The sequence below is a fragment of the Bombina bombina genome, chromosome 1 (assembly GCF_027579735.1).
Source record: "Bombina bombina isolate aBomBom1 chromosome 1, aBomBom1.pri, whole genome shotgun sequence".
Classification (NCBI taxonomy): domain Eukaryota; kingdom Metazoa; phylum Chordata; class Amphibia; order Anura; family Bombinatoridae; genus Bombina; species Bombina bombina.
Window position 1 is genome coordinate 637,750,622 of NC_069499.1, and position 22,093 is coordinate 637,772,714.

A 22,093-nucleotide genomic window follows, 5' to 3' on the forward strand; every position below is an offset into this window, starting at 1 on the left:
GGTTAAACACATAGGGGTCAGCTATTTGCTTTCTGCCACCAGATTACACAGTTTACAACAGCATGTGATGAAGATAACACAGTTAATGAAAACAGTAATAATTAAGTTTTCTTAAATATATTATCAAAAGAGGAGTAATAAAAGGAGGGGACATCAAACTTAAAGGGACGTTTAATACTGAGCCTGTAATATAAAATGCTAAACAATACATAGTAAAATAACTTTGCAATATACATTCAAGATTTATTTTGTCCCATTTTCCTGTAATTTAAGTCTGAAAATTGTGGATTTTCCAGTCCTGATAACTGAAAGAAGACATGATAGGCTTCATAGGTCATAAGTCTTTTTTTTTTACATGATTGTATCTGGCAGCCAAATAGTGGCATCAAATATATCAAAATGGGTCTAGATCAATACCTTGAGTTTTCATTGATAAATAAAAAAAACAAGGGCTCTATTTCTGTTTAAAGGGTGTGATAGCAAAAATGCTGAAAAATCTCCGGTACTTCGAGCAAGTTGAAGGGGTTAAGGGCTTGATTACAAGTGGAATACAAAAATATTAGCTCTATTGTGCGTTAAAAACGCTTGAGGGCAATAAATACAGATTTTTTTTGTGGTCATATTAGAAGATTCAAAGTATTTTTTATTGCTGTAGCAATAATCTAAGATGTGCAAACATCTGCATGTCGGATAACAGGGGGTGCGCTTAATCCTTCACATAATAGAATTATATGGGAAGATGCAGTAAAATTTATGTCGGACATCGTTCAAGCACTGAGCCGATGGAGTGCACAATTTCCGCTCAAGTAGTAGAGTTCTTCATGTAGTTCTGAGCTATACTATTTTAATAAAACTTTATCATAAAATACTTCACACATACATACGGGTAAAAAAAGACACACATATTATATATATACAGTATATATATTCATATTTTGTAGCGCTGGGGACAATTAGGGAAAGAAATAAAAAAGGCAGTAGAAAAGACTTTGCAAACAAGGCTGTGTGGCACATAGGCACGTTAACGTAATTATCTAATAGGTTTTCCCCACAGCCTTGTTTTCACACGGCCAGATTCCGAGTTTTGCGTTATGAGCGGCTCAGTAATAACTTGCAAGTTATTTCCACCGCTCACCTTTAAAGGGGCATTAAACCCAATTTTTTTCTTTCATGATTCAGCTAGAGCATGCAATTTTAAACAACTTTCTCATTTACTTTTATTATCTAATTTGCTTAATTCTCTTGATATTCTTTGCTGTAAAGTATATCTAGATAGGCTCAGAAGCTGCTGATTGGTGGCTACTAGGGACGCACCGAAATTTCGGCCGCCAAAATTTCCATTTCAGCAGAAAGAGCACAAAGCAGCCGAAAATGATTGAGCATCAACATGCCTCAGCAGAGTCTGAACAAATCATATGTGGACATAGAGTATTATTAAATGCCCCAGCGATATCCGGCTTGTGTGAGAGGAGGGAGGTCTGAGCCACAAAGAGGTGGCGTGGAGCAGGCTAGAAATAGGAAAAAAGCCGCTACTGAGCAATAGTGAAAAACATACTTTATTCCAAAAAATAAAATTGTATATTTTGGAATAAAGGATGTTTTTCACTATTGTTCAGTAGCGGCTTTTTTCCTTTTTGTAATCATAACTATTACATCTCTGGAGCCCTCGCGCGGCACGTCTATCATACTGGGAAGGAAGTTCATGCGAAGCCTCAGTGCGCCTAACGTCTTGCGCTGTCAGTACGTGTCACTCACATTTAGCAGAGGGTGCGTGCACTGGTAAGAAGTAACTTAGGAAGTTAAGAACTAGAATGGCTTTAGTTCAGTCTATGTGGATGTAATGCACAGGGGACTCAAAGCTCATAAGTAACAGTGGCCCAATTTGTGTCTCATTATGACACACAAATGGGGCTACTGTTACTTCTGAACTTTGATTCCCCTGTGCATTACATCCACACTGATAGATTGAACTGTGAGGGGGGTCCTTTGATCCTCTTTTATGACACACAAATCATCAAATGTGGCTACTACTAGTCTGTTACTAAGGAAGGAGCTTTCCCCTGTGCATTACAGTCATCCATACACTGATAGACTGAACTGCGAGGGACCTTTGCACCTCTTGCAGACATTCTGGGCATAACTATATTGATTTATTAATCTTTTTAATTGCAAAATGTAGAGCTGCACATTCTCCTTAGTTCTTTACAAGATACACAGGCATTACTCAAAGCTGTCACTTGTGAGGTCTTCTGAAGGCAACATTGGATCATTGAATCATTCTGGGTAAAATTAATAATTTTACTCAGAATAATGCAATGCTGCCTTCAGAAGACCTCATAAGTGACAGCTTTGAGAAATGCCTGTGTATCTTGTAAAAAAAACTAAGGAGAATGTGCAGCTCTACATTTTGCAATTAAAACGTTTAATAAAACAATAGTTATGCCAGAAATGTCAGAGTCTGTAAGTAAAATGTCAATTGGACTAAATAATTAAACAAAACAGTGGCACAGATATAAGCAAATGGTTTTGGGCCCTGTTGTTAATGGGAAAATGCATGGGCAGAATGAAGATTCTGTGAAACATCTGCAATGGTGGCCATAAGTTTAGTTGAAACAGACAGCATCTTTGGAAACACCTATATACAGTACTATTCACAGCCCTTGTATAGTCAATAGGGACAGCATGTTGATTACACACAGCTACCTAATGTATTGTGTTGTCTCAATACACTATACAGGTTGCTATGTGTATACAATGTGCTGCCCCTATACACTATGCAGAGAGAGCTGTGTGTTTACACCAGACATCCTCAAACTTGGCCCTCCAGAGGTTTTGGAACTACATTTCCCATGATGCTTAGCCAGCATATCAGCTGGCTGAGCATCATGGGAAAGGTAGTTCCAAAACCTCTAGAGGGCCAAGTTTGAGGATGTTTGCTATACACTATGCAGAGCTGTATGTATACACTGTGCTGTCATTATACACTATGCAGAGCTTTGTATATACTATAGACTGTGCTGTCATTAAAGGGACAGTAAACCTTAAAAATAATGTTATATAATTCTGCACATAGTGCAGAATTATATAACATTATTTAGGTGCTATAGCCATAAAAGCATTTTTTACCCGTTTAATTTGCTAAAATACGGCGCTTTTACAGACCCGCTCTCTGCTCTCTGCTGAGCCGGTCTGTTATTTTTAGTCAGCGCATCGGGCCAGCTGTATAGTCACAGCCCGGCCCGACCGCGCCATAAGACTAAGTGCAGCTCGCTCTTGTAAAAGTGCCGTATTTTAGCAAATTAAAAGGGTAAAAAATGCTTTTATGGCTATAGCACCTAAATAATGTTATATAATTCTGCACTATGTGCAGAATTATATAACATTATTTTTAAGGTTTACTGTCCCTTTAACTATGCAGAGCTGTGTGTATAGACTGTGCTGTCCCTATACAGTACACTATACACGGAGATTAGTATATTGCGCTGTCCCTATATGTTGTATCATGAGTGCCTCTGTGTGTATGTATGTAAAATAGAACAATAGCACAGTCCCATGGAGTAGAAATGCAGGCAGGGAGAGATATAAATGTTAAAAGTCAATTTTTTGTACTTGCGTTAAAAACATAAACAGCACAGATCACAGAGTCCACAGCTGACGCGTTTCCTGCCTTACTGGCAGTTCATCAGAGCTAAAGACAGAGTCTCCAGCAGCTGCTTTAATCAGAGGTGAGTGGCCTGAATAACCAATCATCGGTAACACAGGTAGAAGTACAAGTTAACCGTTGGCTGACCTGACTCACGGCAAAAATGTTAAATGCCACAATGTAACTCTATTTAAAACATTGCTACATAAAGACACACTTAAAATAATGAATGAAATTTAACAAAGCTAGAACAGACGATGTTTTAGTGTATCTACACACTCAATGGTTAAGTTGAGAGGAGATTATAAGCATAACAGATATTACAGTACACAGAGTATAATTAAGCGCAAAACAGTATAAATAAGATAAATGCATATAATATATCACTTTAAAACACTGTATAAAGAATATCATGTTAAGGTCCCTCATCAAGAAAAGGAGGCAAGAGAAAGAGGCAAATTCAGAGCAATCTCAAAATTGGACATAGGACAAAGTTTGAAGCGATACCAAGTGTGAGCTAGCTGAGCAATGTACAATAAAGCGTCTAAAGCGCAATATTTTTTTTTTTTTTTTTTTTTTTTTTAATTTTATTTTTATTGAGGCAATGAAACAAGTCAGAGTACAAACACAGTATAAAGGACAATATCTCAAACAGTATTACATGACAGTAATTCCTTCTTTCGAACATAGATACACTGAGCAATAATGGGAGCACGGTATTGACCTTAATAATGCCTCTTTTCTTATAATTAATTAACATAACATGCAAGCGTCAACAGTGTGAATTAGGTCCACTTATGGGACCTGAAAACTGGTACTCATCGGAAGACAGAACTCTCAGGATTAAGGATTCTCAATATAAATCATATAAAGAAGAAACCAAGTGTTAGGTAATTGCCATCATCTTAAGACAAACATTGTGATAATTGTTAAATTCTGATGCAGGAAACAATTGGAGGATAACTTATGGTTATGGGGAAGGGGTATATCCCAGAGAACCATGGTCAGGCGGTGGGGGGAAGGGGAAGGTGGGGGAAGGGAAGAGGTAATGGGGAAGAAAAAAAAAAGAAAAAAGAAAAAGAGAAGGGCCACTGAAGGCTGGAGGAGTGATCGGGCCGCCATGGTCACAGCCCAGTCTCTAGAGCTGCACATCTATCTGTTCGCCCACCAAAACGCCGGCATCGTCAGGTCTCCTAAACTCCTCCCATGTCAACCATATAGAGCAATAGAAGTCAAAACGACCTTCGACCCTTAACGCGTATTCTTCCATGTTTTGGATGTAATCCAAGGACTCAAGGACTGGGGTAAGCGTAACAGGGGTTTGTTTCATCCACTGCCTAGCTATAAAGAGTTTTGCCGCTAAGAGGATGACAACACCTAGCAGACGGGATGATTTTGGGAGGCCCTGCAGTCCAAGATGAAAGAGCGCCGTATCTCCTGTGAGGTCGTCGACAAGACCCAACCTCCGGAGTAGCCTCGCCACCTGGGTCCAAAAGTGGTTCAATTTGGGGCATTCCCACCAGATGTGGAGGTGGGTACCTCGCTGGGCGCATCCTCTCCAACAGTCCGCTGACCTGGAGGGATATATTCTGTGCAACCTGGTCGGGACCCAATGCCACCGAAGTAGGATTTTAAGATATAATTCAAACAGGTTGGAACAGCGCACCGCTGCGCTGACATCCTGGAGAGCACGCTGCCATTTACCATCTGATGTCACTGCCCCTAAGTCTCTCTCCCAGTCCTCTGTGGACCGAGTTTTTAAGAAGTGAGGGGAGTTAAGAAGAATTCTGTAATGGAACGATAGGGAGCCCCGTATAGGTCTACCAGCCAACCATCTCCTCTCCCAGTTGGTGAGAACTCTCATGTTAGCTTTCTGAAATCCCCAGGATAAAAGGAGCGAAACTAGGCGGAGGTATTCGAATTGCAACTCTCTAGGGAAGTTGTCCGTCGGATAAGTTTGGGGTGGAATAGCCAGGGCGTCTCCCCTATATAGGTCTGAGAGTAGTCTGATCTCTAAGGCTTCCCATTTCCTGGGGTGGGATTCAGGAAGGCACTGTAGTAAAGCCTTGATAGAGTGTATAGGGGAGGGGTGCGGGGCCACCGAGTCAAGAGGCCGTAGCTCTCTCCAAAGCTTCAGGCAGGTCTTGATTGTGCGGCAATGTATTCCGCTCAGCACCTCTGCATGATCTGGAATCCATATAAGAGTGGCCAAGTCCACTCCAGCGGGCAGCGAGCCCTGCTCTATTTGGTACCACCCTGCGGAGCAGTCCTTCACCCCCCAGGCGGTAATATGCGAGAGCATAGCAGCCTTGAAGTATAATGTAATGTTTGGCATCGACAAGCCTCCGCATCTTTTTGTTTTTTGTAGTTGGGTCAGGGGTAGCCGCACGTGGCGCCCTTTCCACACGTATTTCGTAAAGATAGATTGAAAGTGGTTGAGGAGATATGCCGGGACAGGAACCGGGAGGCACCAAAAGAAATAGATCAACTTTGGGAGTAAGAGCATCTTAACAGCCGCAACTCTACCCGTCCAAGAGACCTCCGGTACCTTCCAACTAGAGACAGTCTGTTGGAACTCCTTGAGCAGTGACCCGTAATTTGCGGTCACTATTCGCTTAGGGTCATGAGAGAGCATTACCCCCAGGTGTTTCAGTCCTTCAGTTGACCATTTAAATGGATATGTTCTCCTCAGGGTCTCCAGAGTGGTCTCAGCTAGGCCAATAGCATAGGCTTCAGTCTTGGTATAATTGAGCTTGTAATATGTTAGGTTAGCAAACTCGGTCAAGATCTTAAACAATTCAGGAAGCGACTCTTCTGGGTCCGCTAAAAAGATCGTCAAGTCATCTGCGAATAGCGCTAGGACTTGCGGGATATCATGCAACACCAGGGGTTGGATAGAGGGGGTTGCCCGGAGTCTCGTCGCCAGCGGTTCCATCATGAGAGCAAAAAGAAGTGGCGATAGGGGACACCCCTGTCTCGTGCCATTCTTGATCTCAAAAGCTCTAGATACAAACCCCAGTCCTCTGACTCTAGCGGATGGGCCTGAGTATAGGGCCATTACCGCCATGATAAAAGCAGGAGGGAATCCAAAAGAGCGCAGAACCTCGATCATGTATTCCCACCGGACCCTGTCAAATGCTTTCTCAGCATCTAACGAAAGGGTAACCAGTGGAATCTTAAGTGCGGCTGTCTCCGAAAAGATATTCAACAGACGCCTGGTATTGTCTGAGCCCTGGCGTCCCGGGGTAAATCCCACCTGATCCTGGTGGATCAGACCCGGAAGGATTTTATTTAGCCTTGAGGCTAGAATTTTTGTGTATAGCTTTACATCTCCATTAATGAGAGATATTGGGCGGTAGCTCTCACAGAACTCAGGGCTCTTCCCAGGTTTGGGTATAGTTATGATTGATGCCTCTAAGAATTCCCGGGGGAAGCTACCAGCGTCCATGGCCTCACCAAACACACGAGTAAGAAGAGGACATAGTGGGGTAACAAATTTTTCATAAAACATGGCATCGAAGCCGTCCGGCCCTGGGGATTTATGTGCCTTAAGGCTCTTAATCGTCTTCTCAATCTCCTCCACTGTGATAGGGGCAGTGAGAAGATCCCTCATATCATCCGGAACCTGCGGCAGTTGGAGTTTGTCGAGGAACTTGGGGATAGCGTGTGCCGGCCCATAGTGGGAACAGGGGTCAGCAGATATCTGATATAAACCACTGTAGTAGTCTGCAAAGACATCTCCTATATCGCTAGGAGAATAAAATTTTCTGCTGTCTCTTTTGATATAAGCTATCTTGTTCAGTAAGGTTCTCTGTTGGAGTTTGTGGGCCAGGAGCCGGTCCGCCCTATCCCCTTTGTGGTAGTATCTCTGTTTCAGAAGATAAAGTCCCCTCTGAACTCTCTCCAGTTCACAAGCTTCGATCTGCTTTTTGAGAGTCTGGACCTTCCTGTCCAGGGAGTCTAGCCCTTCTAAGCTGAGTCCTAGAGATAGAGTAATCATGATATAGTTGGGCTAAGCTCGCCCCTTTGTGTCTTCTAATCTCTGAGGACTTTTGCATGAAGTGTAGTCGTCGACATCAGGGTGTAGGGCCCTCCAGACGTCGTGATATGAGTGTTGTGAGACAACATCGTCTTCTCAATCTCCTCCACTGTGATAGGGGCAGTGAGAAGATCCCTCATATCATCCGGAACCTGCGGCAGTTGGAGTTTGTCGAGGAACTTGGGGATAGCGTGTGCCGGCCCATAGTGGGAACAGGGGTCAGCAGATATCTGATATAAACCACTGTAGTAGTCTGCAAAGACATCTCCTATATCGCTAGGAGAATAAAATTTTCTGCTGTCTCTTTTGATATAAGCTATCTTGTTCAGTAAGGTTCTCTGTTGGAGTTTGTGGGCCAGGAGCCGGTCCGCCCTATCCCCTTTGTGGTAGTATCTCTGTTTCAGAAGATAAAGTCCCCTCTGAACTCTCTCCAGTTCACAAGCTTCGATCTGCTTTTTGAGAGTCTGGACCTTCCTGTCCAGGGAGTCTAGCCCTTCTAAGCTGAGTCCTAGAGATAGAGTAATCATGATATAGTTGGGCTAAGCTGGCCCCTTTGTGTCTTCTAATCTCTGAGGACTTTTGCATGAAGAGCCCGCGGAGGTAGGCCTTAAGCGTCGCCCACAGGGTCAGCGCAGATGTAGATCCCGTGTCATTTATACTCAGAAACCCCTCTATTTCCCGTATCCAAAGTGGGACTTGAGGGTCTGCGAGGAGGTATTCTGGTAGACGCCAAGAGTGTCCACCCTCCCCCGAGGGGGAGAAAGTGATATCTACAACTACTGCATCGTGGTCTGACCATACACAAGGTACGATCCTGGCCGCCGCAACCGTCTGCAGTGTCCATGAGTGACAAAAAAAATAATCGAGCCGAGAAAAAGACAGAGAGGGGGACGAATAACAGGTGTAGTCGTCGACATCAGGGTGTAGGGCCCTCCAGACGTTGTGATATGAGTGTTGTGAGACAACATTCCTAAAGAGGTGAGAGTAATGTTCCTCTCCTCGATGTGGAGGACCCTTTCTTTGTGACTTTCTATCCCTGCGCGGGTCCCACACTAGATTACAGTCACCACCTATAATAACATGGCCCTGCTTAAGTCTCCCTACCTTACCTAGCAGGTTGCCGAGGAAGCGAGTCTGGTTGACATTGGGGGAATACAGAGCGACTAGCGTGACCAGATTGTTATCTAACCGACAGACACATATTATATAACGTCCAGAAGGGTCCGTTTCAAGGTAGATGGGCTCGTAGGAGACATGTCTACCAATTAGGACAGTAACTCCCCTGGCCTTTTTGTGGAACGCTGAGGACAAGCGAACCGGGAAATCTCTGGGGTGGAACATGGCGGCCCGAGACTCCGTCCAGTGGGTCCTCCTGTATGTACACAACGTCGAGGTGTTGGGTTTTCAAAAATTTGAGAAGTAAACTTCTCTTTGTGGGGGAATTCAGGCCTCTAACGTTCAGCGTGCCCACTTTCATTATGGAGAGGAAAAAAAAAAAAAAAAAAAGGGGGAGAAGGGGGTGTGAGGCAATGACTATGGGAGCTAAGGGAGGGGTACACACTAGGTTCCCCCATGTTCTCCGGGCTGGGCAGAGGCTACTACACTCTGCCAAATAGGGAGTGCGGAGGATAGAATAAATAATCCCTAACCGCACCGAAAATACAACCCCTGTGGGGGGGGGGGGGGAAGAGGTAGTGAAGGAGGAGAGAACTTGGAGGCATTGTACAAAACAAACATTGCTAATTTAACTCATATTAACAGTAAACATTATAACTTGAACTAGATGATCTTTCACATGTACGTTACCAGTTCCCTGGCTACCTCCAGGTCTCGGAAGCAATAACAGTCCTCATAGAGAAATGGTCTATTAAAGGCGTTCCATATCTCAGTCCTCTGGAGGTGTAGGAACAAAATAAGCAGGACTCAAGCAACTTGTGGTTGGGGAAAGGAAAAAAAAGATACATGGAGCAAGGAGTAATATACAAGAGGGCCAGTCAGTTGTACATTACCAGATCTTCAGCACCACTATGGTGCCAGGAGATGTCACAAGCCTCTTGGAAGTTGGGCAATAATAGGGAATCTACACATCACCCCCTAAAACGCAATATTAAGGTACAACAATAAACAGTATGAGGCGAATTGATCTCTAGGGTTAAATTGAACACTATAAAAACCTCTTATCTATCTATAAACAGCTTTACATCACTTATCTTGTTCATTCATAATGGAAAGCCTGTTTTCAATGTGTGTATCCAAAAGATTTATTTTCTACTGAGGGCTTGATATCTATCACCACCTCTCACTCCTAAGGATACTTGTTCTATACCCTGAAATTTGAAATAATCCAATCTATTTGGGTGTGTGAAAAAATGTTTCGCAACAGGAGTTTTAGGAACATCTGCCTCTATAGATAAGAGGTGCTCCCTAACCCTGTCTTTAAGATTCCTAGAAGTAAGACCTTTATATTGAAATTTACAGAAAGTACAAGTTAGAAGGTAAATAGTATAAATAGAATTACAATTTAACTGTTCCTTAATTCTGTAAATTTTGCCAGTATTGATTGAAGTGAAGCTATCTCCCACTAAAGCATAGTTACAACATTTACAGGGTCTACCCCCACATTTGTAGAAACCTGGGTCCCTACTAAGCCAATTGGATTTTTTCAGACAACTAGAAGATACATTAGAGCTAAAAAAAAATCTAACTCTGTCCCCTATTGTATCAGATCTCCGTGATATAAAGTTACAGTTGTTAGATATCGATATTAAGTCAACATCTCTTTCTAAGAGGGGCATTCTCATTTTAATGATATTGCAGATTTCATCATATTGTCTGCTATATTTAGTAATAAAATTAACTCCTCTTTGCTGACGATTATGATGTGTTCGGTCTCTCAAATTTTTATCCCTCAATAGACTTTCCCTTTCAAAACTAGTTACTAATAGGGATATTTCTTTTAGTTCATGTAGCTCATAACCCCTATTCACTAGTCTGGAAGTTAAGTCATTGGCATGTATACAATAATCCTGCAGACTAGTGCAGTTTTGTCTGAGCCGAATGTATTCACCTTTAGGGATCCCTTTTTTTAGATGTTTGGGATGCAGAGAATCTGCTCTGAGTATGGTATTCCCAGTAATTTCTTTTCTGTAGACCTCAGTGACTACACGTTGTCCAGAATGTTTAATTAATACATCAAGGTATGGTATACTAGTATCAGAAGCATTATATGTGAATTTCAGATTATCATCATTAAGATTCAAACATTTCACAAACTCACTTAGTTCTTCAACAGTACCTTCCCAGATTAATAAAATATCGTCAATATACCTTGTATATAATTTGATGTTATTTTTAAAGATGTTAGTGTCACTAAAGATTCTCATGAGTTCAAAATGGGCAAGAAAGCAGTTTGTGAAATTACATTGTATTTATCTCCAGAGAGGCTTCTTTCCTGGAATCCTTACTAACCTGCATCATCGTTTGTCATTAATTATGGCTGCATATAATGATAAGGGTAGGAGGGAGAGATTTGAACAACTTTTTAAACGCACAGACACAGATCATAACAAGCTAGAACTGGGAACTTTATATTCTAATAAAGAGAAAATTCATGTCAAAGAATTAAAACTTTGGTGGGACATAGAATTTCTGGAACATTATCTAGAAGAAAAGAAGATCCCAAGAGGATTAAGAATGAAAAAATTTCCAGCTTTCCATAAAGATTTTCCAGAATTCATGATCTCTTGGAATCAGTCCCTGACTGAATGCTCTCTCACACTAATGGATAAATTGGTTAAATTCAAGAAGGAGCAGTAAAAAAGGGGCTAAACTGTTTTGCTGACTGGTTCACTTACAGACAGACTGCCCACTTTATTACCACACACCCAGAATATGGGAACATGGTCAGGCCTCTAACCTCCTTTGAATCCCTGTGTACTCGCCCTCCACCCCTGAGACATACATTGTCCATCATCTATAAGATCTTATACTACCCCAAACAAGTAAACTGATGTTCCAAGCTACAAAGAAATCTTCAATCTCATCCTCCATTCTGGAGGTCAATTTTAAACTTTTGCACAGGTGGTATCTCACTCCGAAAAAACTACACCGCCTTTTTCGATCTCAAAGCAATAGATGCTGGCGATGCGGCCATGTAAATAGTGACACTGCCCATATGTGGTGGTGGTGCAATAGTATTCAAAACTTATGGAGGAAAATCATCTCCGAGATAGAAATCATACTGGATACCCAATTGCCACTTGACCCCCTGATATGGCTTCTGCACAAACCCCTCTCCACTCTCAAATATAAACCATACATACACTTGTTTAAAATTATGACTAACTGAATCAAAGTCCTGATAGCTAAAAATTGGAGGAGTAGAGAAGTTCCATCAGTTACCATGTGGATTAAAAAAGTTTCAGAACTCATAAAATTAGAAGAGTATTATTTCCTTAAAAATGATAAAATGGACTCTTACGCAGAGTTCTCTCATTTGTGGACTACCTACGTCCAAAACGAACACAAGTAAATCAAGTTAAACTACTAAGCCTAAATAAAGTCATAAGCGTACCATCCAAATTCATAACTTACTGGTAATGGGACTTCATACATTTCGACATCAACTACACAAACATCTGGGGCATGGGCGGACCGGGAGCCCTCACTCTTTTCTCCCTTCTTATTATATTTTTTCTTTTTTTTTTCTTTTTTTTTCTCTTTTATTTTATCCTTTCTTCCTTCTTTCCCCTCTCTTTCCTTTTTTAATTATTTCACTATATATGTAAATAAATATCATATCAGTCTTACATATTATCCACAAAACCTACAGTTATTATTGTAAATGGAAAACTGGAGCTGCGCCTCCACCCCCTTGAATATTTATTTTATATGCACAATAAAACTGTTTAAAAAGAAAAAAAAAAAAAAAAAAAAAAATATTAATATAAAACAATTTTACAGTGCACTGTCCCTTTAACAAGACGTTCCCAGAGGCCTGCTGTAAGGTTATCAGTGATATGTATAAGCATAGGTTCTGTGTGAAGTCCAATTTTATTTCTAGAACTTAGCCTTTTGTTTTATGTGTAACCTCTGTCTTTTTGTCATTAAAATATTAATCTAAAAAATAAATAAATAAAAATAAATTCAAGAAGGAGCAAAGAGAAGGCATTTTATTAGAAATTGAAAGTTTGGATAGCGAACTTGAGAGATTTAAGGATGATGAGAAAATCGTACCTTTCCAGAAACAACTAGACGAAACTCTGGACAAATTAAACACTGAATTGTCTGATAATAAATATAGAAAGTATGAGAGGGATGCAAAGGACTACGATTTGGGCATAGTCTACAGCTGGAACACTGAGAGGAGGGCTAAGAAGAAGTCATCTAACAAAAGAAATGTTAGCAATAACAAAAATAAAAAAAAAAGTGACATTCTCTAGCTTTGAAAGTACAGCTGGTCTGAGTGATACTAGTTCAACGACAACATCCACTTCAACTATGCCCAGCAATATCGTACCAACAACCTCTACACCTATTAGAGCATCCCCGGATTCAGATGAAATGTTAGGAGCGAGATCAAAAAACGGGATAACATATACAGATCAGCCAAAAGGAAAAAACAAAGGGAATTAGGAAGAGGCCCCACACATAGGGGGCATAACACCAAGATACCCAAGTCGCACTGCACAGTGGAAGAAAAAGAACAACAAGGGAGGCACATAATTAATTTATCCTCTAGGACTCTAGAACAGTGTGAAATCTCTGTTCTTTCAAAAGGACTAGGTTTCTCACCTACTAAGGACTTTGAACTTTTTGATACTATTTTAGACGTCAATAGTTTTGTTCGTAAAATTACTCTTACTAAGCATTTTAAAAATCTAAATGTTACTGATCTACCCTGTGACCCACGAGGAGACATACAGGTCCTGAGTGACAATTGTGACTTTGTGGATCTGTGTGATATTGTGTCACTTTGTGAGTTACAGGGAGACAATGCTGATGCTAGTAGCTCCAGGCAACAACCTATTAAAGAGTCTAAAACAAGTACTTTCTATCCCATACATGCACATAATGATACAATAGAGTTGTTTCACTCAGTTTTAGAACAGGATCTGATTGCTTTGTCAGAGAAAGTAAAAAAAGATGATATGTTGGGTAAGAATAAGCACAACAACTTAAGTAAAAAAGAAGCATTTGCACTAACTAGATTGAAAAACTATAGTGATATCGTCATTGTTGACTCTGACAAGGGAGGCTCTATTGTGATCTTGAATCAAACAGATTATCTCAAAGAAGCCTATAGACAACTAGGGGATTTCTATACATATAAGAAATGAATGTTCAATCCTACATCCAAATTTCAGCATGAGCTGAAACATTTATTGGATGTAGGGGTAGAATGCTCAGTACTTTCAAGCAGAACTAGTGACTACATTTATGTAGAACATCCCAGGGTACTGGTATTTAAGTATTTACCTAAAGTACATAAGTCTCTCATTGATCCACCGGGGAGACCAATAATCTCTGCTATTGGCTCCCTGGGGGAGAAACTGGGACAATGGGTTGATGCCCAATTACAACCGATAGTACAGTCCTTGCCAGGCTTTCTGAGAGATACTAAGCATTTGTTGAGACTTATTCATGACTTCCAATGGAGAGAGGGATATATGTTTGTTACCATAGATGCAGTGTCACTTTATTCCTGCATCCCCCACTCCCTTGGAATTGATGCAACCAGGATAATTTTGAATAGGTACTCTAGATACACTACTGAATTAATTGATTTCATTCTACAAGCAATAGATTTCCTTCTGAATCGAATTTTTTTCATTTTTAATGGAGATTTTTCATACAGCTCAGAGGAACAGCGATGGGGGCGAAATTCGCCCCCTCTTATGCAAACTTTTTTCTTGCCCATTTTGAACTCATGAGAATCTTTAGTGACACTAACATAAATAACATCAAATTATATACAAGGTATATTGACGATATTTTATTAATCAGGGGAGGTACTGTTGAAGAACTAAGTGAGTTTGTGAAATGTTTGAATCTTAATAATGATAATCTGAAATTCACATATAATGCTTCTGATACTAGTATACCAGACTAGTGAATAGGGGTTATGAGCTAGATGAACTAAAAGAAATATCCCTATTAGTAACTAGTTTTGAAAGGGAAAGTCTATTGAGGGATAAAAATTTGAGAGACCGAACACATCATAATCGTCAGCAAAGAGGAGTTAATTTTATTACTAAATATAGCAGACAATATGATGAAATCTGCAATATAATTAAAATGAGAATGCCCCTCTTAGAAAGAGATGTTGACTTAATATCGATATCTAACAACTGTAACTTTATATCAAGGAGATCTGATACTATAGGGGACAGAGTTAGATTTTTTTTTTAGCTCTAATGTATCTTCTAGTAGTCTGAAAAAATCCAATTGGCTTAGTAGGGACCCAGGTTTCTACAAATGTGGGGGTAGACCCTGTAAATGTTGTAACTATGCTTTAGTGGGAGATAGCTTCACTTCAACCAATACTGGCAAAATTTACAGAATTAAGGAACGGTTAAATTGTAATTCTATTTATACTATTTACCTTCTAACATGTACTTTCTGTAAATTTCAATATACAGGTCTTACTTCTAGGAATCTTAAAGACAGGGTTAGGGAGCACCACTTATCTATAGAGGCAGATGTTCCTAAAACTCCTGTTGCGAAAAAAAATTTCACACACCCAAATAGATTGGATTATTTCAAATTTCAGGGTATAGAACAAGTATCCTTAGGAGTGAGAGGTGGTGATAGATATCAAGCCCTCAGTAGAAAAGAAATCTTTTGGATACACACATTGAAAACAGGCTTTCCATTAGGAATGAACAAGATAAGTGATGTAAAGCTGTTTATAGATAGATAAGAGGTTTTTATAGTGTTCAATTTAACCCTAGAGATCAATTCGCCTCATACTGTTTATTGTTGTACCTTAATATTGCGTTTTAGACGCTTTATTGTACATTGCTCAGCTAGCTCACACTTGGTATCGCTTCAAACTTTGTCCTATGTCCAATTTTGAGATTGCTCTGAATTTGCCTCTTTCTCTTGCCTCCTTTTCTTGATGAGGGACCTTAACATGATATTCTTTATACAGTGTTTTAAAGTGATATATTATATGCATTTATCTTATTTATACTGTTTTGCGCTTAATTATACTCTGTGTACTGTAATATCTGTTATGCTTATAATCTCCTCTCAACTTAACCATTGAGTGTGTAGATACACTAAAACATCGTCTGTTCTAGCTTTGTTAAATTTCATTCATTATTTTAAGTGTGTCTTTATGTAGCAATGTTTTAAATAGAGTTACATTGTGGCATTTAACATTTTTGCCGTGAGTCAGGTCAGCCAACGGTTAACTTGTACTTCTACCTGTGTTACCGATGATTGGTTATTCAGGCCACTCACCTCTGATTAAAGCAGCTGCTGAAGACTCTGTCTTTAGCTCTGATGAACTGCCAGTAAGGCAGGAAATGCGTCAGCTGTGGACTCTGTGATCTGTGCTGTTTAGGTTTTTAACGCAAGTACAAAAAATTGACTTTTAACATTTATATCTCTCCATGCCTGCATTTCTACTCCATGGAACTGTGCTATTGTTCTATTTTGTCTACTGTTTGCTCATTAAGGGTTTTTGGAGAGCCCCAGCAATCCCAGGAGAGAGACAGCTCACAGCGGAACACTTCACCTGCTGTGATCACGGAAGGCGTTGACCGTAAGTGCACTGTGATTACATCAAACAGTGCTTTCTTGGTGAGCCCAGTGTTGGAAATACTTATATTACACTGACTGACACAGCATTGGTCTATCATCTGAAAGCGGTAAGCCTTCCTATTTATACTGATGAGTGGGGATATTGTCGTTTGTTATTATAACTTCAATCTTGTGATATCCGCTATTTGTGGGACCCTAGTTTAGGGTAGTATCACAAGGGTTATACTCCAATTGTATTCCGAATTTGGAAGCCTCCAAGCAGTTTGTGAAATGACTGTGTATGTATGTATGTGTGTGTGTGTGTGTGTGACTGTGTGTATGAATGTGTTTTTTTTTATGTATGAGTGTCCATGTATGAGTGTGCGAGTTTGTTTGTGTATGTATGTATGTATGTTGAGTGTGTATATGTATTATGTGTGTAATGTATGAGTTTGTGTGTGTGTATGACTAATATGAATATGTGTGTGTTTATGTATATATGTCTTTGCGTGTGTACATATGTATGAGACATGCATTTTTTTAGCCAATCAGTTCTGATTCCTAGGTAACTCCACATGCATGAGCACAATTTTATCTATATGGCACACATGAACTAACACCCTCTAGTTGTGAAAACTGACAAAAATGCAGAGGCTTGCCTAGGTTTAGCTTAGTTTCAACTAATATATAAAGAGAACAAAGCAAATTTGATGATAAAAGTACATTGGAAAGTTCTTTAAAATTACATGCCCAATCTGAATCATGAACGTTTATTTTTACTATACTGTCCCTTTAATTATGGACCAGATCAGCCTAATGCACTTATATTTTAAAGGTGTTTTACCACCTCAATTCAGTTTAAATTTGAGCTAGCAGCTTTGGGTTACACTGTGTGCACTGTGTATATTATGTACCTTTTTATTAGTAGATAAAAATAAAATAATCAAATAAAGTTAATTTATTTAAGTTAGTCAGTCACTCACGTTCCTTTTTTTTCTTTATTAAGTTTGTTATAGCTGAGGCAAAGTCTTCTTTCAGTGACTTTAAAATGTCAGTGGTGTGGAAATATTTCAAAGTAGAGGGCCCTCTAGTGGGACTGTAGCAAAATTAAGGGATAGCTGACTTGAAGTCTGGAGTGTTCTAATGTGTGTATGTTACAATGTTGCAAGTGGGTGGGCGGGTGTACCTCTTGCCTTTATAGCGTCCTGTTGCAGTGGATCCGACCTCTTCCTGCTTCAAGACTTCAAGGGAATTTTTCCCCGTCCGCCCATCCCTGGATGAAGATAAGTGGCGGCAAGAAGGTATCGAGTCTAAGTTTTTTCCCCCGGCGGGGGTAGGTTTAGTTGAACTAGCCCCATAAGCCGGGGTTGTAAGATAGTCATCCACCTCTCACAGGCGGTTTGTACGACTCAGTTGGAGGGGTCGCCTTACTAGGTTGACTAAGTATGCCCTAGCTGGCAGTCAGGCAAGGCCCTGGGAGCGGGCACGGAGAGAGCAGAGTGACGGCCCGAGCACAGGGAGAGGTGTCGCCCACTAAGTGCCGGCTTAGGGGTTCCTCTCCCTTTAAAGAGCTGCAGGCCAAAGAGCTCTCCATAACAAATCTCTCTCTCTGTGCCAATGAGCGTGCGCAACCCTGTGCCACGCTGCAAACATCGGAGGGGCCTTGACCGTCAATCAGTAGGGGTTAGGTTAGTGAGAAGATGCCGCCACCAGCTATAAGGAACTTGCTACAAGTTCAGTTATAAGTTATTAGAGAGCTGCCTAATATTAGACAATATTAGACAGAATTAAATATGTTTATTTAATAAACGTGACCGTGACCGGTCTTTTCCCCAAGCAGTTGTGTTGTGTATTTATTATAAGTTAGTTCAGAGAACTTAGGATGTAATAGGAGGTTTATCCCTTATGATAAGGACATCAAATTTGCAATCTGCAGTGTTTGTTCAGCAGTAATTTCAAGAGGGGGTACAGTGTTGAGGAACTTTTCCACAACAGGGTTGTTACACCACCTGAAAACACGACATACAATTCAGTATGAAGAGTACAGAAAAGCAACAATGCTTAAAAGTACCCCAACTACTAGCAGCACACCAACACCATCTGTTGCCACATTCTTTGAAAATGCTAAGAAATGTATAAATGATAGTGCCAAAGCACGTGGCATTACAGAGAAAGTAATGGAGTTTATTGCCTTAGATGACCAACCATTCTCTGTTGTGGAAGACATTGGATTTCGTAAGCTCATAGAACATATTGAGCCGCGTTACACACTGCCAAGCAGACGATATTTTTCAGAAACCTGTCTACCTGAAATGTTTGATCGTGTTTCAAAACACATTCATAAGCTCCTGAACACAGACATCACAGCTTTAAGTTTTACCACCGACATTTGGAGCTCAGACGTAAGTCCAACTAGAATGCTCAGCTTAACAGCGCAGTGGATAGATGCTGATTTTAAATTGCAACTTATTTTACTTCAGGCACAAGAGTTTGTTGGGTCACACACAGCAGCAGCGATATCAGAGGCTTTAGCTAGCATGCTTGAAACTTGGCACATTGACAAGTCTAAAGTGCATCTGATTGTCAGAGATAATGCACGGAACATGGTAAAGGCTATGGAGGACAGTGGACTCAATAGCATACCTGCATGGCACACACGCTGCAGTTGGCTATAAATAAGAGTGCAGTCAGCGCAGCATATCAGATATAACAGCATCAGGAAGAAAAATTGTGGGTCATTTTAAGCATTCTCCTCTTGCTTATTCCCGATTACAAGCTTTGCAAGTACAGTTTGGAATGCCACCCAAACGACTGCAGCAAGATGTAGCCACTCGCTGGAACAGCACCTTCTATATGTTGCAAAGTCTACTTGAACAAAAGCGAGTCTTAGCTGCGTACATGGCAGATTACGAACTGCCAGCAACGTTGAGTGCACATCAGTGGATGTTAATTGAAAATATTGTGTCTCTTCTTGCTCCATTTGAACAGCCAACCAAGGAAATAAGTTCAGCTAATGCATCTGTTGCTGAAGTTATTCCCTTGATTGCAGCACTGAAGCGTCTGCTGGGAAAAGAGGTGCAAACAACAGATCATGGCGTAAAAACAGCTAAAACCACTCTATTGGAGGCTGTTAACCAACGCTTTCAAGACACTGAGTCCAACCCTCTGTACTGCATTGCAACAGTACTATATCCTCGATTTAAAGACCATTACTTTGACTCAGAGAAAAAGCAGCGTACACGAGAAATGATACAGGCACAGCTGGAGGTGATGGAAGCATCTGGTGAAGGAGACTTGATGCACAGCACAGAGTAAAGTGTGCCAGAGAAACGGTCACGGCTTACAAGTGATAAGGAGCACACTTCCTCGCTTTCTGACATGTTTGACGAGACTCTACAGGAAAGCAGCACCCCGATCCACAGTAGTACCACAACAAGAGCAGCTACACAACAGCTGGAGATTTATCTAGCTGAACTACCCATCGCCAGAAGCGACAATCCTCTTGACTACTGGCGCATGAACAAAGATCGTTTTCCATTGTTTGCAAGAATTGCGCGCAGGTATTTATCTGCCCCAAGCACCAGCACAGAGAGTGAGCGATTATTCAGTGCAGCATCTCATGTTCTTGATGAGAAGAGGAACCGTCTTTCCTGCGAGAAAGCTGAGCAACTTTTGTTCTTGAAAAGAAACCTGCCACTTTTACTAAAATAGAAATTATTCCAATTTGCTATATGTGTGGTTATTTTATTTACATTAAAAATGTGTATCCCTGCAAAAATTTGTTCTTGACTTGAGGTTATATTTGCTTAAAGTTTGCGGTTAGTTTTACTGCTGTTTCTTGCACTGTTGTTTTGCACAATAATTTTTAAATTGGAAATATGTTTACATAAACAAGTTAGAAATTATTATACTAGAGGCCCTTTGCCTTATGTGTTTTTCCTGTTTTCATAAATTGTGTAAGCATAGAATGTTAGTACTTGCATGAAGCTAGCCTAAAGCTGCTGTTTCGTTTGAGTTCATTACTTGACATAGGGCTAGATTTTGTTGCATAGAAGAATGTATATTGATTTTAAATTAATATCACCAATACATTTCAATCAGTCCTATATAACAGAAAAACAGATTATTTTTTTTTAAACATTTTTGTCCAATTTTGGTGTCACTTTCAAAAAAGTGTGGTTGTTATTTATTTATTGGATTGTAGTTTTTAATTTCAGATTCATTAAATTTATTCATCTCTAATATTAAATAAAATTATAGAAAAAAGTAAAAAAAATATTTTAAAACCATTTTTTTTTAAAAAAAAATGTCATTTTCGGTTTTCGGCAAAGGGCATCCCGAATTTTCGGTTTTGGTCAAGAATTTTCATTTTGGTGCATCCCTAGTGGCTGCACATAGAAGCCTCGTGTGATTGGCTCACCCATGTGCATTGCTATTTCTTAAACAAAGGATATCTAAAAAATGAAGCAAATGAGATATTAGAAGTAAATTTGGATGTTGTTTAAAATTGTATTCTCTATCTGAATATTGAAAGAAAAAAATTGGGTTTATTGTCCCTTTAATAGCGCTGCTATTATAGGTTTTACAAAAACCTGCATTTGTGGGCAATATGGTTGCGTTGAGCTCCATACCGCACACAAATACCAGCGCTGCTTTGAGCTGGTTTTATGTGCTCGTGCACGATTTCCCCATAGACATCAATGGGGAGAGCCAGCTAAAAAAAAAGCCTAACACCTGCAATAAAGGAGCGTAAAGCTCCATAACGCAGCCCCATTGATTCCTATGGGGAAAGAAAATGTATTTTAAACCTAACACCCTAACATAAACCCTGAGTCTAAACATCCCTAATCTGCCGCCCCCGACATCGCCGACACCTACATTACACTTATTAACCGCTAATCTGCCGCCCCCAACATTGCCGATACCTACATTACACTTATTAACCCCTAATCTGCCGACCCCGACATCACCGCTACCTACATTACACTTATTAACCCCTAATCTGCCGCCCCCAACATTGCCGATACCTACATTGCACTTATTAACCCCTAATCTGCCAACCCTGACATCACCGCTACCTACATTACACTTATTAACCCCTAATCTGCTGCCACCAACGTCGCCGACCGCCACTATACTAAAGTTATTAACCCCTAAACCTCTGGCCTCCCACATCACTAACACTAAATAAATATATTAACCCCTAAACCTAACCCTAAGTCTAACCCTAACACCCCTAACTTTAATATAATTAAAATAAATCTAAATAAAACCTACTATCATTACCTAAATAATTCTAAATACTAAAAATAATAAAACTAAATACTTACCTGTAAAATAAACCCTAAGTTAGCTACAATATAACTAATAGTTACATTGTAGCTATCTTAGGTTTTATTTTTATTTCACAGCTAAGTTTGTATTTATTTTAACTAGGTAGACTAGGTAGTAAATAGTTATTAACTATTTACTAACTATCTAGTTAAAATAAATACAAATTTACCTGTAAAATAAAACCTAACCTGAGTTACACTAACACCTAACATTACACTAAAATTAAATAAATGACATTAATTAAATACAATTAACTAAATTACAAAAAAAAAACAAAAAAAAATAGCCTAAACTGCCAATAGCCCTTAAAAGGGCCTTTTGCAGGGCAT

General features: G+C 40.0%; 1 protein-coding gene across 1 annotated transcript in view; it reads right to left on the minus strand.

Annotated features, from left to right (window-relative positions):
• The window catches only part of TEX11 (testis expressed 11), an 827,067-nt gene that overhangs the window by 327,196 nt on the left and 477,778 nt on the right, over positions 1 to 22,093 (minus strand). The window lies entirely within an intron of this gene.